This window comes from Azolla caroliniana, unplaced genomic scaffold (assembly GCF_043228905.1).
Source record: "Azolla caroliniana isolate FFs.n. ecotype wild unplaced genomic scaffold, voAzoCaro1.0.p SCAF_12, whole genome shotgun sequence".
NCBI classification, from domain to species: domain Eukaryota; kingdom Viridiplantae; phylum Streptophyta; class Polypodiopsida; order Salviniales; family Salviniaceae; genus Azolla; species Azolla caroliniana.
This window is the reverse complement of record NW_028230447.1, coordinates 18,695,551-18,712,429: the sequence shown is the minus strand read 5'-3', so window position 1 is coordinate 18,712,429 and position 16,879 is coordinate 18,695,551.

The following is a 16,879-nucleotide window of genomic DNA, read 5'->3' as shown; positions in this document are numbered from 1 at the left end:
TCAGCCGATGGCTCGGCTCTGTCTGAAGGGGAAAACTATATAACCCGAGTTATGCATACCTCAAGGGGGGGAGTATCTAGATCATTCTTAGCGAGAGTAATATCCTAGTAGCAAGCTCTGCACTAATTGTTTCCAGCTGAGAACCGAGTACTGTACTCACTGGGAGCTCTATCGTTTAATATAAGTTTCGTTTTCTAATATTCTATATGTGTATTCTCCCTGTACTCGTAAATCGAGCTACGTTTATGCCTAACGGGTTGTAGCCCGTGTACGCTCCTTGTTCTCTTTTCTTTTCTTTTCCCCCGTGTAGAAGAGGTTCCCACATAACACGATCCCTTGACACTGATAGCCTATGGGCTCATCAAAGGTGTTTCACCAGAAACGGTTAACAAAATCCCACAATCCGGCTTCATTCATCCTCCAAAATGTCCAGAATGCTTTGATCTAAGGGTTCCAATGGTTCTTCGGGAAGTTGTTCTGTCATCTGTTGATGTTGTTGTTCCTCCTCATGTTGTTGCCCCATTGCTTTCGGCTGCTCTCGTTGCCGCTGGTTGTCATCCTTTTCCTGCGGCTCTATCGGTTTGACCGGCACTTCCTTCTTTTCCGGCTCTACCAGTCTTACCGGCTCTTCTTCCTTTTCCGGCTCTACTGGTCTTACCGGCTCTTCTTCCTTTTCCGGCTTTACTGTTCTTGCCGACTCTTCTTCCTTTTCCAGCTCTACTGGTCTTGGCATCTCTTCCTCCTTTTCCGGCTCTACTGGCCTTGGCGTCTCCTGGTTCTATTGTCCTGCGTGCACCGGTTCCTGCAGATGACCTTCCTTTAGCGGCTCCTCCTGAGTACTATCTAGTTGGCTTCCCCCGGTTTTAACCGGTGTTTGTTTTGAAGGTGGATCCTAGTCACTGATATTAATCGTCGTCGTTTTCTCGGCTACTTCTTGCCATCGTCGTTCCCGTTCGTACTTTTCGAAACGGAGTTGGTTGTCCAACTGGTCATCGGATGAAAGCATGGGAATGGGAACAATTAGCTATGTCCTTGACATAGCTAATTAGCTATCTAATTAGCTACATGTAATCTGTATATTTTGGCAATTTTAGGGATAATTAGAATTTGATCTCAAATAAAGACTAGCTAAACGGTGGACCATAAATGGTAATATTTCCATCCCCATCATAAATGATACGTATCTTTGAGATCTTCCTACTAAAAATTAGCTATTAAAAAAACTATTTAGCTGTGGTCAATTTACTAGCTAAATAGCTATAATAGTGTTTCCATTCGCATGCTTTCACCCCATCATCCAACTGTGCCACCAACTGGCGTACCGCCACCCTCTGCTCATCAGCCAGGGATATGAAATCATCCGACATTTCTTCCTTTATCGCCTCAATGCTTTCCTTATCCAGGATATAAACTTCGTCGCCCTCTTTCCGCCGGTTTTCCGCATCTGCCCGCAGCAACTGTAGCTCTGTTGCATGCTTAGCCCACTTAGACCACCACTATATTGAGCTTTCTTCCACTAATTGCTTCGTTCGATTCCTCCATGCCAGTACGATATCCCGGATCCACCCCAACCCCATCTTCGACTTGTTCTCCGTGGCCTGTTTTTCGTCCTTCAATTGTTTGATCAAGCTCGCAGTTGCCACTTCTTGGCTTCTGTAGTGCATGAGTTGGGTCTGATAAGTCATCTAAACTCTGTTCAGGGTCATTGTAGCGCGCTCCGTTTCTGCATGGTGCTTCACTTGCAGGTTCAATCGTTGTTTCGTTGCTTCCGCTAGTTGTTTAGGTACTTCGGCTCCCTTCGACTGCTCATCCATCAATGTCGCCATCATCCGGTTAATTTCCTCCCGGAGTTCTCTACACTTTTCCTGCTATCGGTCACTGTCGGTAATCAATTTCTTATGATCAGCATCCAAATGATTATAATCTCGGTGCAGTCGGTCGAAGTCGTCGATTTTCTGTTTGAGCTTTTGATTGATAAGCCGGTGAGCACGGTCCTCACGGTCTTTTTGTTGCCTGAGCTTTTCTTTGAGGTGCACAATCTCCACTTCCACTGTTCGTCGGAGTTTCTCTTTTTCTTGCAGGATTTTGTTTTTCTCTTCTTTCAGCCAGTCATACGCTTGATGACCTCTTCTCAAGCTGTCCTCTGCTCAGTGGAGGCTATCGGCCGTCTTCCGTTGTTCCTCCTTCGCCACTTTTTTCAATTCTCGTTACCTAGCTCGTAAGGCTTCTTGTGCCGCCAAGTCTTCTCTTAGCGTTGCGAGCTCCTGTGCTGACGTTTCATAAGTATCTGAGCCTGCCTCAGTCACCGTGGTCTCATTGCTCTGTAAAGTTACTGGAGCCACCAATTCCGATTGTTGTAGTCTTTCTATGACCAACTTGGCCATTTCTGTTCTGGCCTTCTCTATGTCTTCCTCCATGCTCTGGATTCTTAACCGAGCCTTCTCTAATTCTTCGGTTGTGGCTAACAACCGGTCTTCATGCGCTTTTTCTTCCGCATCTAACTGGCAGACAACCCCAGTCACTTGTTCTGCTACCCATCATAGCCATTGACTATCGGTGCCTTGTTGTCGTGCCGGTTCTAGTCGTAGGAGGGCGTTTTCACTGGCCATGAGCCTATATTGACGGTTACGTCAAGTGGCCGCTCTGGTTCTGGTTGTTGCTACTACGGCGGCTATTCCAGCAATTCAATGACCGGTTCTTGATCCACCGGTACTACCGTGTCCTGGACCGCTAGTTCCGCGATGTCCTGCCGCACCACTTGCTCCGTCCCCGATTCTTGTTGAGCTAGTTCTTGTTGAGCTAGTTCTGCCGGAATAGCTACTACGGCGACTATTCTGGCAATTCAATGACTGGTTCTTGATCCACCGGTACTACCGTGTCCTGAACCGCTAGTTCCGCGATGTCTTGCCGCACCACTTGCTCCGTCCCCGATTCTTGTTGAGCTAGTTCTACCGCCTTCCTAGGTTGCGGCTCCTCAGGGTGGGCTTCCAGTATAATATCCTCCATTGGCCTTGATGCCCCCCCTTCGTGGCCCTTTTCACTTGTCTAGCGACAACGTAACAGCATCTCCATAGGCTCGTCTTCCTGTTGTTCTTCCTCCAGGGTCTTGTTGTTGATTAACACCGCCAAGGGGTCCTCCCCTGCATTTTCTCCGGTTGCTGTTCTGCTTTTGTTCCATCAAGCGCAGATTGATTTTCAAAGGTCTCCCCGAGGTGTCCACCGATGCCCCCTACTCTGTTGGCCGCTTCCGACTCGGCCGTTCCTTCGCGTGGGTAGCCAGGAGTTGTTGTCGTTTTGAAGCTATTTTGGGGGTCGATTCTGTCAGTCTTCCCCTCTTCCTTTGTTTCGTGGGCTCCACCGGTGGTGCTAACAAAGTGAGCCATTGTGCCACTAATGTCCACATCTTTTTGCCATCTTTTATTGAGATGATGGTAGGGCTCAGGCCGTCAACGATCATTACCGACCAATCCACTTGTACTCCCTCATAGGTAGCTATGATCAAACCAGCTCTATTCCTAGGCATAGCCGGTGGTCGGGGGTATACATGACCATACTCGTGGAGTACCCGAGCAATTTCCCGAAACAATAGGTCTTCACTGCCTTGCGTGCGATACGCCTTGCTGCCCAGGGAGTATTCATCGAAATACCTCGTTAGCAGCTCCAAATGCTAATCGGAATGGTGTTGACCGGGTACTTGTTTTGTATGCCGTTCGGTATGCCCATAGTGCACTATGCAGCTTGGTGTCCCAATCGGTCCGGTTTTCATTGATGATTTTTTGCAGGATGTTTTGGAGCATTTTGTTTGTGGATTCGGCTAGTCCATTGGCCTGTGGATAATAAGGGGTATTGCGCTTGTGTACCACGGCATAGAATGTTGTTAAGCTTTCCACTACTTGACCGAGAAAATGTCCACCTTGATCGGTAATTAACTCGATCGGGCATCCATACCGGCACCAGATGTACTCATATAAGAACTTTGTCGTTGATGCCACAATGTTGTCCCGCAAAGCCTTGGCTTCTACCCACTTGGTGCAATAATCGGTGTCGACTATAACATATCTGTTGCTGACTCTCATTGCGGGAGGTTTAAACAGCCCAACGAAATCCAACCCCCATTTCTGAAATCGTTCTAAGGGTACCACCAGCTGGTGAGGCATCCTTGCCTGTTCTATTGGTTGGCCCATCCGTTGACATAAATCACAGACTTTCGCGTACCGAACCGAGTCCTTTAGTGTCGTCCGCCACCATTGCCCGTCGTGCCATATCTTTCTTGCCATAGCAACCCTGGCATAGTGCCCTCCAGCAACGCCACAATGCGCTTCTTGTAATATTGTGTCCTTTTCGTCACTTCGCACTGCTCGCCGCCATATGCCATCCACACCTTTGTGGTACAAGGTGTCTTGTAGTAGACAAAAATCTCGACTTTGTACCGCTAACCGCTTCCGCTTATCCCAGTTCATCTCCTCCGGTGGGAGGCCCATGCTTAGGAATTGATGCATGTTGGTTAGCCACTTGTCATCGTTGACTATCGTGCTATCGGTTGTTGTTTTTGTTGTTACTTTAAACAACTCAACATCTGGAAACTCATCTGGGACTCCATCACCGGTCTCACCAGAATCTAACCGGCTCAGATAATCGGCAACCACATGTTGTATTCCAAGCCGGTGATATATTTCGAACTCAAACTCTTGTAGCAACAATGTTCATCGGGCCAGCTTGCCGATGAGCAATGCCTTTGAGACCAAATATAATAGCGTTGAGTGGTCGACATGAAATGAAAATTTCCTTCCCAATAAATAGTGTCAGAACTTGGTAACACTATAAATCATCCCCAAGGCTTCTCTTTTAGTTGTTGAATAATTTCGTTCCGCTTGGGATAGCTTCCGGCTAACATAATAAACCGGTCGGTCATTTGCATTAGTGCGTTGCTGATTGCTATGTCAAACGCAACAATGAACACGTGGAATTCTTTTCACTAGTCTAGTGGTTGCACCACCAGTGCTTGTGATAGCAGTACTTTCAGTGCCTGGTAAGCCTCATCCTTCATATTTGTCCATTGAAACGGTGTCCGGTGAATCGCAGCATGCAACAGTGTAGCAAGATTGGCCAAATACCGGAGCATCCGGCTATGCCACCGGATTTGCCCTAGAAACCGACACAAAGCTTTGGTCATGGATGGTGCCGGTGCTTCTAAGATTGCTTTGACCTTATCGGGGTCTACCGCGATCCCGTCCTTGCTGACAAGATGGCCTAGCAATGAACCTCTTGTTACTCCGAACACACACTTTGCTGGATTCAGGCCTAACCAATAACTCCTGCATTTCTCAAGACATAGTCGAAGGTGTTGGAGATGTTCTCCTTCGTGACTATACACAACGAAGTCATCCAGGAATACCTGCATGAATGCCGGAATGAACTCGCCAAATATTTCCATGATTATTCGTTGGAAGGTCGCCGGTGTGGTCTTGAACCCGAACATCATTACCACTGCGACGAAAACTCCCCATTCAGTGACGAATGTCTTCTTGTCTTGGTCGTTAGGGTGCATCCTTATTTGATTGTAGCCGCTGAAACCGTCTAGAAAACTATACACTTCATGACCGGCTACCGCATCCAAGACTCCATCCGTAAATGGAAGTGGAAAGGCGTCAGTCACTATTGCCACATTGAGTTTCCGGTAGTCGACGCACACCCGGATCTTACCGTTCTTTTTCAGCACGATGACTATGGGGCTTAACCATGTAGCTTTTTTCATTGGTTGGATAAATCCGACTAGTAGCAACTTGTCAATTTCCTCTTTGACCTTGGCCGCATAGTTGGGGTTCATTCGGTAACGCCATTGTGCTACCGGTTTGGCATCCTTATTGAGATGTATCTGGTGTTGGTACAACTAAGGATCCAGCCCCCGCATGTCTTCATATGACCAGGCGAATACGTCCCGGAATTCCTTTAATAAAGTGATCATCGTTGTCTTGTTGTCCGGCGACATTTCCTTAGCAATATGAACCGGTCTTACGTCGTCCCTAGTTCCTAAGTTCACTTCCTCTAACTGGGATGCTTTCACGCGTTGGGATACCGTCATCTCCCTCTCTAGAGCTTCCTGTGCTTGCCGTAATTCTCTGATAGCTTCCCAATCCGGTTCCTCGATGGCGTCATCCGATTGCGTTATATATGGTGACACCGCTTCTGCCACATCAATTTCAAATAGGGGTACAATTTTTGGGTTTTCTTCTAAGTATTGGTCGACCTCTTCGTCCGCAAGCCCCTCGAGCATGTTTACACCTTCCGCATATAGTGGTGTCAACTCCTTGCCGGTACTTGCTCGAGGGTGGGTAGGTACCCTTACTTTAGTCTTTCCTCGCCGGAAGATAATCATGTTTTTCCGCCAATTTTGTTTGATATGCACCGTTTTTAGCCATGGGTGGCCCAACAACAATGGGTAAGCTCCTTGCGCATTGAGCTGGAGAACCACCACCAAAATGCGGAATGCGTGTCCTCCGATAGTTACGTCTAGATCCCATATCAAACCGGTAGGTCTTACCGAACTTGTATCGCCATCCGGAGCCAAAACGGGCAAGGCTCCCATTCCTAGATTCCTAGGGTATTACAAGTCCGTAGACTAATCACGTTCACGCCCGATCCTCCGTCCACAATCGTCCCTGGTAATTCTCGTCCTTTGACGATGGCGGTGATTGCCGGACTATTCGTGTCCACCACTGTTGGCCCATCTTCCGGGTTTGAGAAGAACGCAGGAGCCCGCAACAGAATTGATGTGGTCATTCCTGATTTCAGCCCTTCCGTAAACCGGGGCACTAGCTCTAATAACCGACCCAATGGCAGTGTAATCTAACATTCTTGTAACGCTTGCCATGTTGGGTTTTCCGGCTGAATCATGTCAGTGGCCTCTTCCAGTTTCTCCTTTTGTTGTTCAAGCTCAGCCACATTCTGCTCATTTGCCTTCTTCACCCACTCGGTGGCTTGCTTTCGGATTGCCTCCTGTGTTTCCCACTCTGTTGTTTTGCCTTTTGCCCTGGTGGTGACTTGTTGTATGTCGGCGACTTCTGCTACCACCATATTTATGGCTGGTCTTTTCTCGTAGCTTTTCACCGGACATTGATTACTGTAATGTCCTTCTTGCCGACAATAGTAGCAGTACGCTTTCCGAGTGTTGCTGGATTTGGCGTTTGCTCCAGTACCCGGTTGAGGTTCTATTGGTGGTCAGTTAGGTGCCTAGCCTTGGTCCGGTTAGGCATTTGCGTCCTTTCTAGCGTTCCATTTTTTGTTGAAGTGTTTTTTGTTCCGGTAACCCTGTCGGGGACGGTCTTCATAATTGCTTTGATTTTCCCTCCGTTGGTTGTAACCGGGGGAGTGATCCCGGTTGTATCGCTCATATCGATCACCGTTGTAATCCCAGTAGTTATCTTGCTGGTCTCGGTCGTGAGCGTCCTTTCTGTCGTTGTTCCGGATACCTTGCGTCGACCGGTAACGCTCATCTCGCCGTCATCGTTCTTCTTCCTCCTCCCGGTTCCTCCAGGGTTCGATTTGCCTTACCGGCGCCGCTTGCCGATTCAGCAAGTTATATTCACATCAGTCCATGGTGTGCGCCCTGGAATGGCATAACATGCACTGTGTCCGCATGGTACATTCTATTGCCGAATGCCCGGCATTGAGACAAGTCAAACATTGTATAGCTTGCCGAAAACGTAGGTCGTCTTCTGTCGGTAATGTACGCTGGAGTGCCCCCATTGTTAGCCACGAGCTTGTTTTCTCCATCTCCCTAACCCGTTCTATGACTTGGTCGATCGTGCTGGTACAGAAATCGATCTACATTCTATTGACGAGTGCCCGGCATTGAGACAAGTCGTACATTGTATAGCTTGCCGAAAACGTAGGTCGTCTTCTGTCGGTAATGTACGTTGGAGTGCCCCCATTGTTAGCCATGAGCTTGTTTTCTCCATCTCCCTGACCCATTCTATGAATTGGTCGATCGTGCTGCTACGGAAATTGATCATTACGCACACCGTACGCAGGGCTTCCCAGAGTGCTCCTAGGAATATTGCTTTAGCCTCTGCTTCTGGTGGTGCTCGATTTAGTTGGTTGTGCATTCGCTGGAACCGAATTACAAATTGTTGAATGGTTTCCGTCGATTCTTGTCGTATGGTGTAGAATAGGCCGACCATCTCCCGTTGATCCACCTCCTTCTTGAAGAACTGTAAAAATTTGGTTTGTAAGTCCTCAAACGTCGTGATGGTACCGGGAGGGTGCGTCAAGCGCCATCGCGCAGCTGGTCCTTCCAAGGTCATGCCGAACTCTGCAATCTTTGAGCGTTCCGCTTCAGCGACGGTCAAGCGTTGCGACACGTGGTTTGCTTCCCATGTTTGTAGAAATGCATAGACATGAGCTTATGTGTCCAGATCATCCCGGTACTTGGTATATTGGAACTGCATGTTGTTGTCCTGTGTCGGAACACGGGCTGGTGGTGTCGGAGGTCTCCCCTCCTCTTCTTTCGGTGTCGGAGGTCTTCCCGCCACTTGCCGGTCCGGGGCTTACAGTTCAGTTAACTCTGGTTTTGGTGTCGGCAAGGTATCCGACTGCTCATCCTCTGGTCCGTATGGGGTGTCGTGGCTGCTACGGTAATTCAAATGGGCGCTGCATTCACCGTCTGAATCCGATTCGAAGGCCGAGAATGGGCGCTGCATCCCCCTATCGTTAGTGCCTGCAGAATGGATTCCGCGTCCCGGAGACTGCTCAAGCTACTTCCTTCATCCGGTTGGGAATTCTGCTACCCGCGGAGTGATTCCGTGGCCACTCGCCGGATTACTTTGGAAAATGACCGATCCACACAGATCTCTTGTGCCGCCTGCTGGAAAGCTTCTCGCTTTCGCAATCGTTCGGCAAGTCTTCTCGCTCGCTCCGTAACCGGGTCGTTTGTTGGTCTAGTCATCCATGCCCCCCGATGTTCGTTGCGTTTGTGCAGGAATCGTGGTCGCCAAAAATTGTGTTAACGCTAGGGCTAGACAATGGCCTAACACAGGGTGTCCCTTGAGACACTTCACCAAAGGGGTGTCGCAGTGAGATAAAGTTGGACCGACTATTAATGAAACCCTAATTGGTTACTAAGCGGCAGGATCATTAGTCACAATATAAGCGTAAGATGAATTATATTTAGCACATAATGGCAATTAACTTGATTAAGATACAGAACAACAGCACTCTTATTAATTATCCGCTAATGATTACAATCTCACCGGGCCCTTTTATAGGTCTCTGACTCAAGGTACAAACCGGTGCCAACCGACAACCGGCTACGAACCGGTCCGGATCCGGATCGGCATACCGATTCTAGGTCCGTCCATTCGCTTCTCAAATCATAATAATTCTATATATATATATATAATCAGCTCCCAGTTATTAATTATCCCCTTCTTCCATTTTGGACTTCCTTTGCGACCAGTTAACACGGCAAAGGTCTACTCTGGCGCATACCGGTGGATGCGCAATTAAGTGGGGGCGGATGTCGTGGAGAAAACCATCCCTAAGAGGAATCGGTGGATAGTGTGCGTGAACCGGCCCTTACACGCGGTCACATGTTTTGATTTATTGTACATAGTTAGGTACAGGTCGGCGATGTGAATATCCTAGGTAGTGTGTATGCATTCGGTAGAGAATCAAGGAGTATCTCTATCAAAAAGTACATAGAATAAAGGTGATGGAACAGATTGTAACGTCTCTCTCCTTGGGCTATAAAAGGAGAGGAAGGGGGATAGAGAGAGGATCGCGTTGTGGAGGATGAAGTGTTGTCGAACTAGAACCGAGCTCTTCTCCTCTATCTTTCATCGTTCCCTGTAGGTTTTGGGAGGCTGCCTCTGCTTCGTGGAAAGCCCAAGTGCTTCCGGTAGAGGCTCCATCTCGCGTTGTCCGTGTGCATTGTGTGAGTTGGGGTTAGCGCGTTGACGCTTACCGACTAGCCCGTTGTAATCTTGATCATAAATATATGTTTTCCTTATTCGTTGTTCAATCCTCGCTGTGAGTTCTTTGTGTATTTGTGTGCACGGCTCGATCGTGGTTTCGTGTCACTCCTCCCTCTGTCTGATTATTCCCTGGTTCAGGGCCCCCGCAGTCCCGCCTTGGTTTCTCCTGCGCGTGCAAAATAACACAACAGGTTGGCCGAATAGATGAACCAGACCGTGATGGAGAGAGTCCAGAGCATGTTGGCACATGCAAAGCTACCCAAGATGTTTTGGGCTGAGGCGTTGATGACGGCGACGTACGTGATAAACAGATCACCCTCAACACCCTTGGACGGAGACACATCACAGAGAGTATGGACCAGTAAAGACGTGTCTTACCGGCATCTGAAGGTGTTCGGGTGTCTCACATATGTGCATGTTGCAAAGGACAAGAGAGCAAAGCTGGATCCGAAGTCCAGGCCATGCAAAGGAAAGAGGGCACTCCGAAACAAGTGGGTTTATAAGCTGAAACCGAGAGACGCCGAAAATCCACCGAGGTACAAGGCCCAGATCGTGGTGAAGGGTTTCCAGCAGAAGAAAGGTGTGGATTTCGATGAGATCTTTGCCCTGGTAGTAAAGATAGCATCCATCCGGATGGTATTGAGCATAGCGGCAAGCATGGACCTCGAGTTAAAGCAACTGGACGTCAAGACGGCATTCCTACATGGCGACCTCGAAGAAGAGATCTACATGCATCAACCGGAAGGATTTGAGAAGAAAGTTAAGGAGCACCTGGTGTGCCGGCTGAAGAAGAGCTTATACTGAATGAAGCAAGCCCCGGGAATGGTACCGAAAGTTCGACTCCTTCATGAAGGATCAAGGGTACCACAAGACGCAAGCCGATCACTGCGTGTTTGTGAAGAAATTCAACGGAGGAGATTTCCTGATATTGCTCTTGTACGTGGACAACGTGTTGATCGCCGGACGAGACCAAATCAAGATACGAATGCTGAAGAGGGGCCTCAACCAGACCTTCTCAATGAAAGACTTGGGTCCGGCAAGATAGATTTTGGGGATGCACATCATCCGGGACCGGTCGAAGAAGCTGTTGTGGTTGTCACAGGAGAAGTACGTGACAAAGGTGCTTCAACGGTTCAACATGTTAGAGGCAAAACCGGTCGGATCTACACTTCCAACAAACTGCAAGCTATCCGGAAAGCAAAGCCCGAAGACGAAGGCGAAGAAGACGCATATGATGAAGGTACCATATGCCTCTGCTGTCGGAAGTCTAATGTATTCAATGGTGTGCACCCGACCAGATATTGGATATGCAATCGGAGTGGTGACTCGGTTCATGAGCAATCCCGGAAAAGAGCACTGGAACGCGGTTAAGTGGATACTCCGGTATCTTAAAGGCACCTCGAGTAGCTGCCTCCGGTTTGGGTTCGGTAAACCCCAACTTGACGGATTCACGGATTTGGATATGTCAGCTGATGCGGATACCAGCCGGTCTACATCCGGATATGTCATGACTTATGCAGGGGGAGTTGTATCATGGTAGTCGAGGTTGCAGAAGTCCGTTGCACTGCGACAATGGAAGCGGAGTACATGGCAGCTGTGGAAACCGGCTAGGAGATAATCTGGATGAAGGACTTCATCGGAGAGCTAGGGATCCGGTAGAAGGAATTCTGGTCACCCACCTTGCGAAGAATGTGGCCTACCATTCCCGGACGAAGCACATCCAATGGAGGTATCACTAGATCTGGGAGAGAGTAGAAGATCAAGACTTCGTGCTGACAAAGATCCACACGAAGGAGAACGGATTGGATATGCTAACCAAGGTGCTTTCAATCGACAAGCTGGACGCGTGCCGGAGACGGATCGGATTAACGAAAAATCCCATGCCGGAGTGAAGGGGGAGTTTGTTGGGAATTCGGCCCCTCTGGATGGGATTCAGATGAGAACTGGACAAGCTGGATGAAGGAACTAGATCCGGAAGCATTCCGGATGAGACCCAGACCGGATCGACTGAATCCAGATGGATCAGGTGCAAACCAAATCCAAGGACATATGTGTAAATATGTTTCATGGTGAACCCATCGAGGCTATATTTGTAAATAGCCCTAAATTCATATAAGTATAAATATGACTTAGGGCAATCACTTTAGATGTTGGTGTTGTTGTATCATCGTTCTGCACAAAGAGAGAAACAGAGAGTGAGATACAGAACTAGTTTTTCTGTTGTAACCGCCGGTTTTGGCGAAGACATAGAGCTCGAGGTCATTGCCTCTGAGTCTCAGATTGTATTCCTCCCTTCGTAGTGATAATTGGAGTCTGTGGGCTCCCCTGGATTTTCCCATTCAGGGTTTTACACGTTGTCGTGAAGATTTTCGTCCACAAGCGGAAACCCGAGCAACGAGAGCCAAAGAGCGATGTGCAATGTTGCACACGTACATAATGTATTTGTAATAGTAATAAGGGTAAAGTGTATGGTGCTAGAAATGCCCCATAGGATCCCTAAGGTATAAAGGTGATGTGGTCTTGTGCGCACATCCACGCGAGAGAGAGAGAGAGAGAGGTACTATGCAGTACATAGGTACCTAGTTGTTTGTGTGGAGGTGGGAGTTAAGGGGCCATCAATCTCACCCTCCTCAAATCAAGGCAAATATCCCCTTTGAATGAAAGGGGATATTTTAGTCTCACTTTTGTAAACGGTCTTCCCTCCTTGTGCTATAAAAGGAGAGGGAAGGCACCATTGTGAGGGTTGCCTATTTTGAGTGTGCAAGGTATACCACATAGGTCGAGCGTTAGGGTTAGGGTTAGGGTTTCTTTATCTTTCTCTTCATCTTTGTCAGTTAAGGTTTCGAGTAGTCGTTTGGTGCGGCCTATGCAGCCACCAATTTTTAATCATTCATTTCGTTTTAATACATCTTGTTGATCATCGTGTCTCCATCTTCCTCTTGTTCGATCTAATCTCTTGTTCATTCTTCTTCTTCTTGAGCAAAGCTTCCATTCCATGTCCGATTCCTTCTCCTCTACTCCTTAGTCCAAGACCCCCATGGTCCCGCCCTTCTCCACGCACGCGCGTAGCAACGCGACAACGTAAACATCCTGTGTCGTCTCTGTTTGAGTTTGTTCTCTTCCATTCGTTGTTTTAAGACTCGGTTGTGCCAGAGCGTTATTTCCACACAATCTGGTAGCGTTATTTCCGCACATTTACTTCAGGCGGCCTTCGCGTGTCACTCGCATGCATCCACCCATTCCAAAGGTACACCACGTTACTCCTAAGCGCTTCGCCGAAGTTGGTACAGTCTTTTAGGCGTGGCCAACAGCATAACACCATATACACCTTTGGTCAACTGACGATCGTCGGTCGCGCGATTGACCTATGTCGTCCCTTCGGGACTGAGCGATCTAGAGATCGTGCACCATCTTTCTTAGCTCCTCTAGATTTGTGCCCCCGGACGGTCCCACGACCACGGTGGTCGAAACCTGGCCCGACTCGAGCCACCTTCTCGTTTCCTCGTCCGGGTCAGTACCAGCTCAGCCTTTGTCTCCGTAGTTGAACCAACTGTTGATGGCCCCTCGTTTTTCCAGTCTCGTCGTTTGTCAATACAACTGCATACTCCTTGAACCGCGACCCAATCAACCGTGAGCCCTTCGTCCATCTCCAAGAGGAGACCCACGTTATTGCGGTTGAGCAAGTCGACCAACTTAACAAATAGCAGAACCTTTCTCATATCAAGCACGGTTCGGTCCAGTGTCGAGAGTCGCGTGAATTGCGACTCAAACTCCTGAAGCAGGGCCAATGCGTTCCGGCCTTTGTCGGGGCTCTCGACCCAATCCATGAAATCTTTCTTCAACAACTAAAGAGAGTCATCAAAGCCGTACTTCTCGAGCAGCCGCCCCTTGAAGTCTGCCCAATTACGACAGTTCGTTTGCACTTCGAGCACCTCCGCATGGATGCTCGGTGTTATGACCCAAGGAAATCTGGACAACTGTCTTTCCTCTAGAATATTCCTCATCAACATCTTGGCCTTGTAGGCCTCCAGGTAGCTTGTTGCGTCTTTCCCATTAAACTGGCCTATCTTGTCGACCATCGTTTCTATGGCCTTGGAAGATCCTAACGTCGCTCGGACATAAACAGACACAGAACCAAACAGAACAAAATAGAACAGAAAAGATGAGAAAAGAACATAGACATAGAACAATGAGTCTCGATTCAATTAGGCATAGAACACGCAGTGAGTACAACCAGGCGCAACTGGTGAAGGAGCTCTGAGCTCAACAACCACACACACACACAGAATGATGATCCTCTGGTTGAGAGCACATGGGCTTCCAGCGCGAGTAGAGATTCGCCTTCTTGTTCCGTAGTATAGAGCACAATGCTGAGAGAGGAGAGAGCTTTCGCAGTTCAATGGGCAGAGCTTCGTCCTCCCAAATCCTGGATCCCCAAAATAGTTCAAGGCACCCCCTTTATAACACAAGGGAAGACCGCTACATCATCTTTATGATAATCGATTTTCTCACAGATCTCCCCTTGATTCTAGCCCTCTGTGTGGTACTAAAGTACCTATCGAATCATTCTTTCCTAGTAATCACCAAAACCGTACCATTACTATGATATTTACATACGTTTATACAAAAGACGTGCACTTGTGCACACCCGCGTTCACACGCATCTGGCTTCGTTTCCTCATATGGCCGGAATCCTTCACTAAAGCGCAAGGCGGAGCGTCCGGAAGAAGGGGGAGCAAGCACGTTGGACCCAGTCGACAAAACAATCCCACCTAGTGTGGATACTGTGGTAAATTCAGGCATTATTAGGTAGTGTGTCAGAAAAAGAAGAGTGAGTCGGCTTCCACAAGCCGACAACTCACAAACTAGGCCTCCAACTCCGACTACGATAATCGTGGAAGAATGTTTGTGATGAGGCACAGAACGCACTCGATGACAACCTCAAACCCGACCAACACCTCCAAACCAGAAGATGTATGGTTTGTCATCTCGGGCGCATAAAACCACATGGCATCCCACGAGGATTGGTTCAAGGAGCTACGAAAGCCCGAACAACCCGACTATGTGGAAACTGGGGATGACACAATTCACCCCATTCAACATATCGGCAATGTCCCATTTGGGGAAGAAGGTAACCAAACATACGTCAAGAACATTTTGCATGTTCTTACAATAACAAAGAACCCAGTCTCAATTGACCAGATAGTCAAACAAGGCATGCAAGTTCACTTCAACGATGGAGGATGCTTCATTGAAAAAGAAGGCCGACTCATCGCTAGGGGTCAAAAAGAAGGTCGGATGTTCATCCTCGACTCTCACGAGATGAACTCAACAATGTATGCCAAGCGCCAAAGAGTTGACGCCGACATAGAGTTGTGGCACAAGAGGATAGGCCACATCAATCTCCAAAGGCTCAAGGGAATGCAGTCAAAAGGAGTTGTCACCAAACTCCCGACCTTCACCGAAAAGGAAATTGCAGGCGTGTACAAAGCTTGTCAATTTGGCAAATAGCACCAACAATTGTTCCCAAAGGAGAGGAACACAAGCAAGGGGATCATGGATGTAATACAGTCAGATGTATGGGGACCAGCCCAGACGGCAACATTCGGTAGTTGTCAGTACTACGTAACATTCATCGACGACTTCTCCAAACATACCTGGATCTACCCCATGCGACAAAAGAGCGAAGTGTTCGGACACTTCCAAAAGTTCAAAAATGAAGTCGAAAAGGCAACCGCTCGAAATGTCTGATGCCTTCGATCGAACGCGGCAAGGAGTACTTCTCCGACACCTTTACAACATATCTTCGACAAGAAGGAATCCGACAGGAGTTTACCTGCTGACAAACACCTCAACAGAACGAAGTAGCCGAACGCAAGAATCGGCACATACTCGAGGTGGCATTGGCAATGATGAACGAGAAACATCTGCCAAAGTCCTATTGGGCTAAAGCGGCAAATACGGCCGTTTATTTGATGAATCGTTGCACAACATTAGAAGTGCACGGAAAATAAAAACGAGATGGAGGAACATGGAAGAGAGAGAGAGCGCAACAGAGAGCCGCCTCAATGACACAACAGGGGAACTCTAAAGAAGCATCTCCACCAACAGAATCTGAGGAGTAGCCTCTACCGATTGTATTCTCGACAGAAGAAGAGGTTGAATTACAATCAAAGATTCAGTGTCTAACTCAACTCTCCGTGATCTGCAGAGTGGTGGGAGCTCGGCCGAATAGAGGTGAGTGCAAAGATTTATTACAAGCATCTATGCATGGATTAATTGGTAGGATAATAGATGTCCAATTTATGGGATGAGGATTTTATCATGTGGAATTGGATACAATCGAATCAGTGGGCATAACGTTGGAACATAGTCCTCTTGATGTAAGAGGTGCCCGTGCATTTGTGATGCCTTGGAAACAAGGTTTTAATCCTGTGGAGGCAATACGGAAAGGAGATCGGATATTTCCGTTAACGATTGTCTTCCCGGGATTACGCAAGGAGTATTTACCGATGCTTGGAGCAATAGCTTCGAGGATCGGAATAGTAGTGAGTCCAAGAAAGTATGGTTATGCGATTAACTAAAATGTCAGGATTTCCGTCAGCCCGAATCTTGGTAGGATCACTCGAAAACTTACCTACAAAGGTAATGCTACCAAATGAAGAAGGGAATTTTATAGAACAAAAGGTGGAGTTTTCCGGACTCTCGAGACTACTTCTATTGTCGACAAATGGGACATTTAGCCAAGAATTGCCCAAGGAGAAATGTTAAATTGGGGGAAAAAAAACGTTGTTGCGAATATTGTAAACAAGAAGGGCATGAGGCAGATAAATGTCAAGAGAAACTAGCCTCAGATTGTATGGGTGTACGGGCACAAGGGGAAACAAGAGACAATCAATGGATAAATG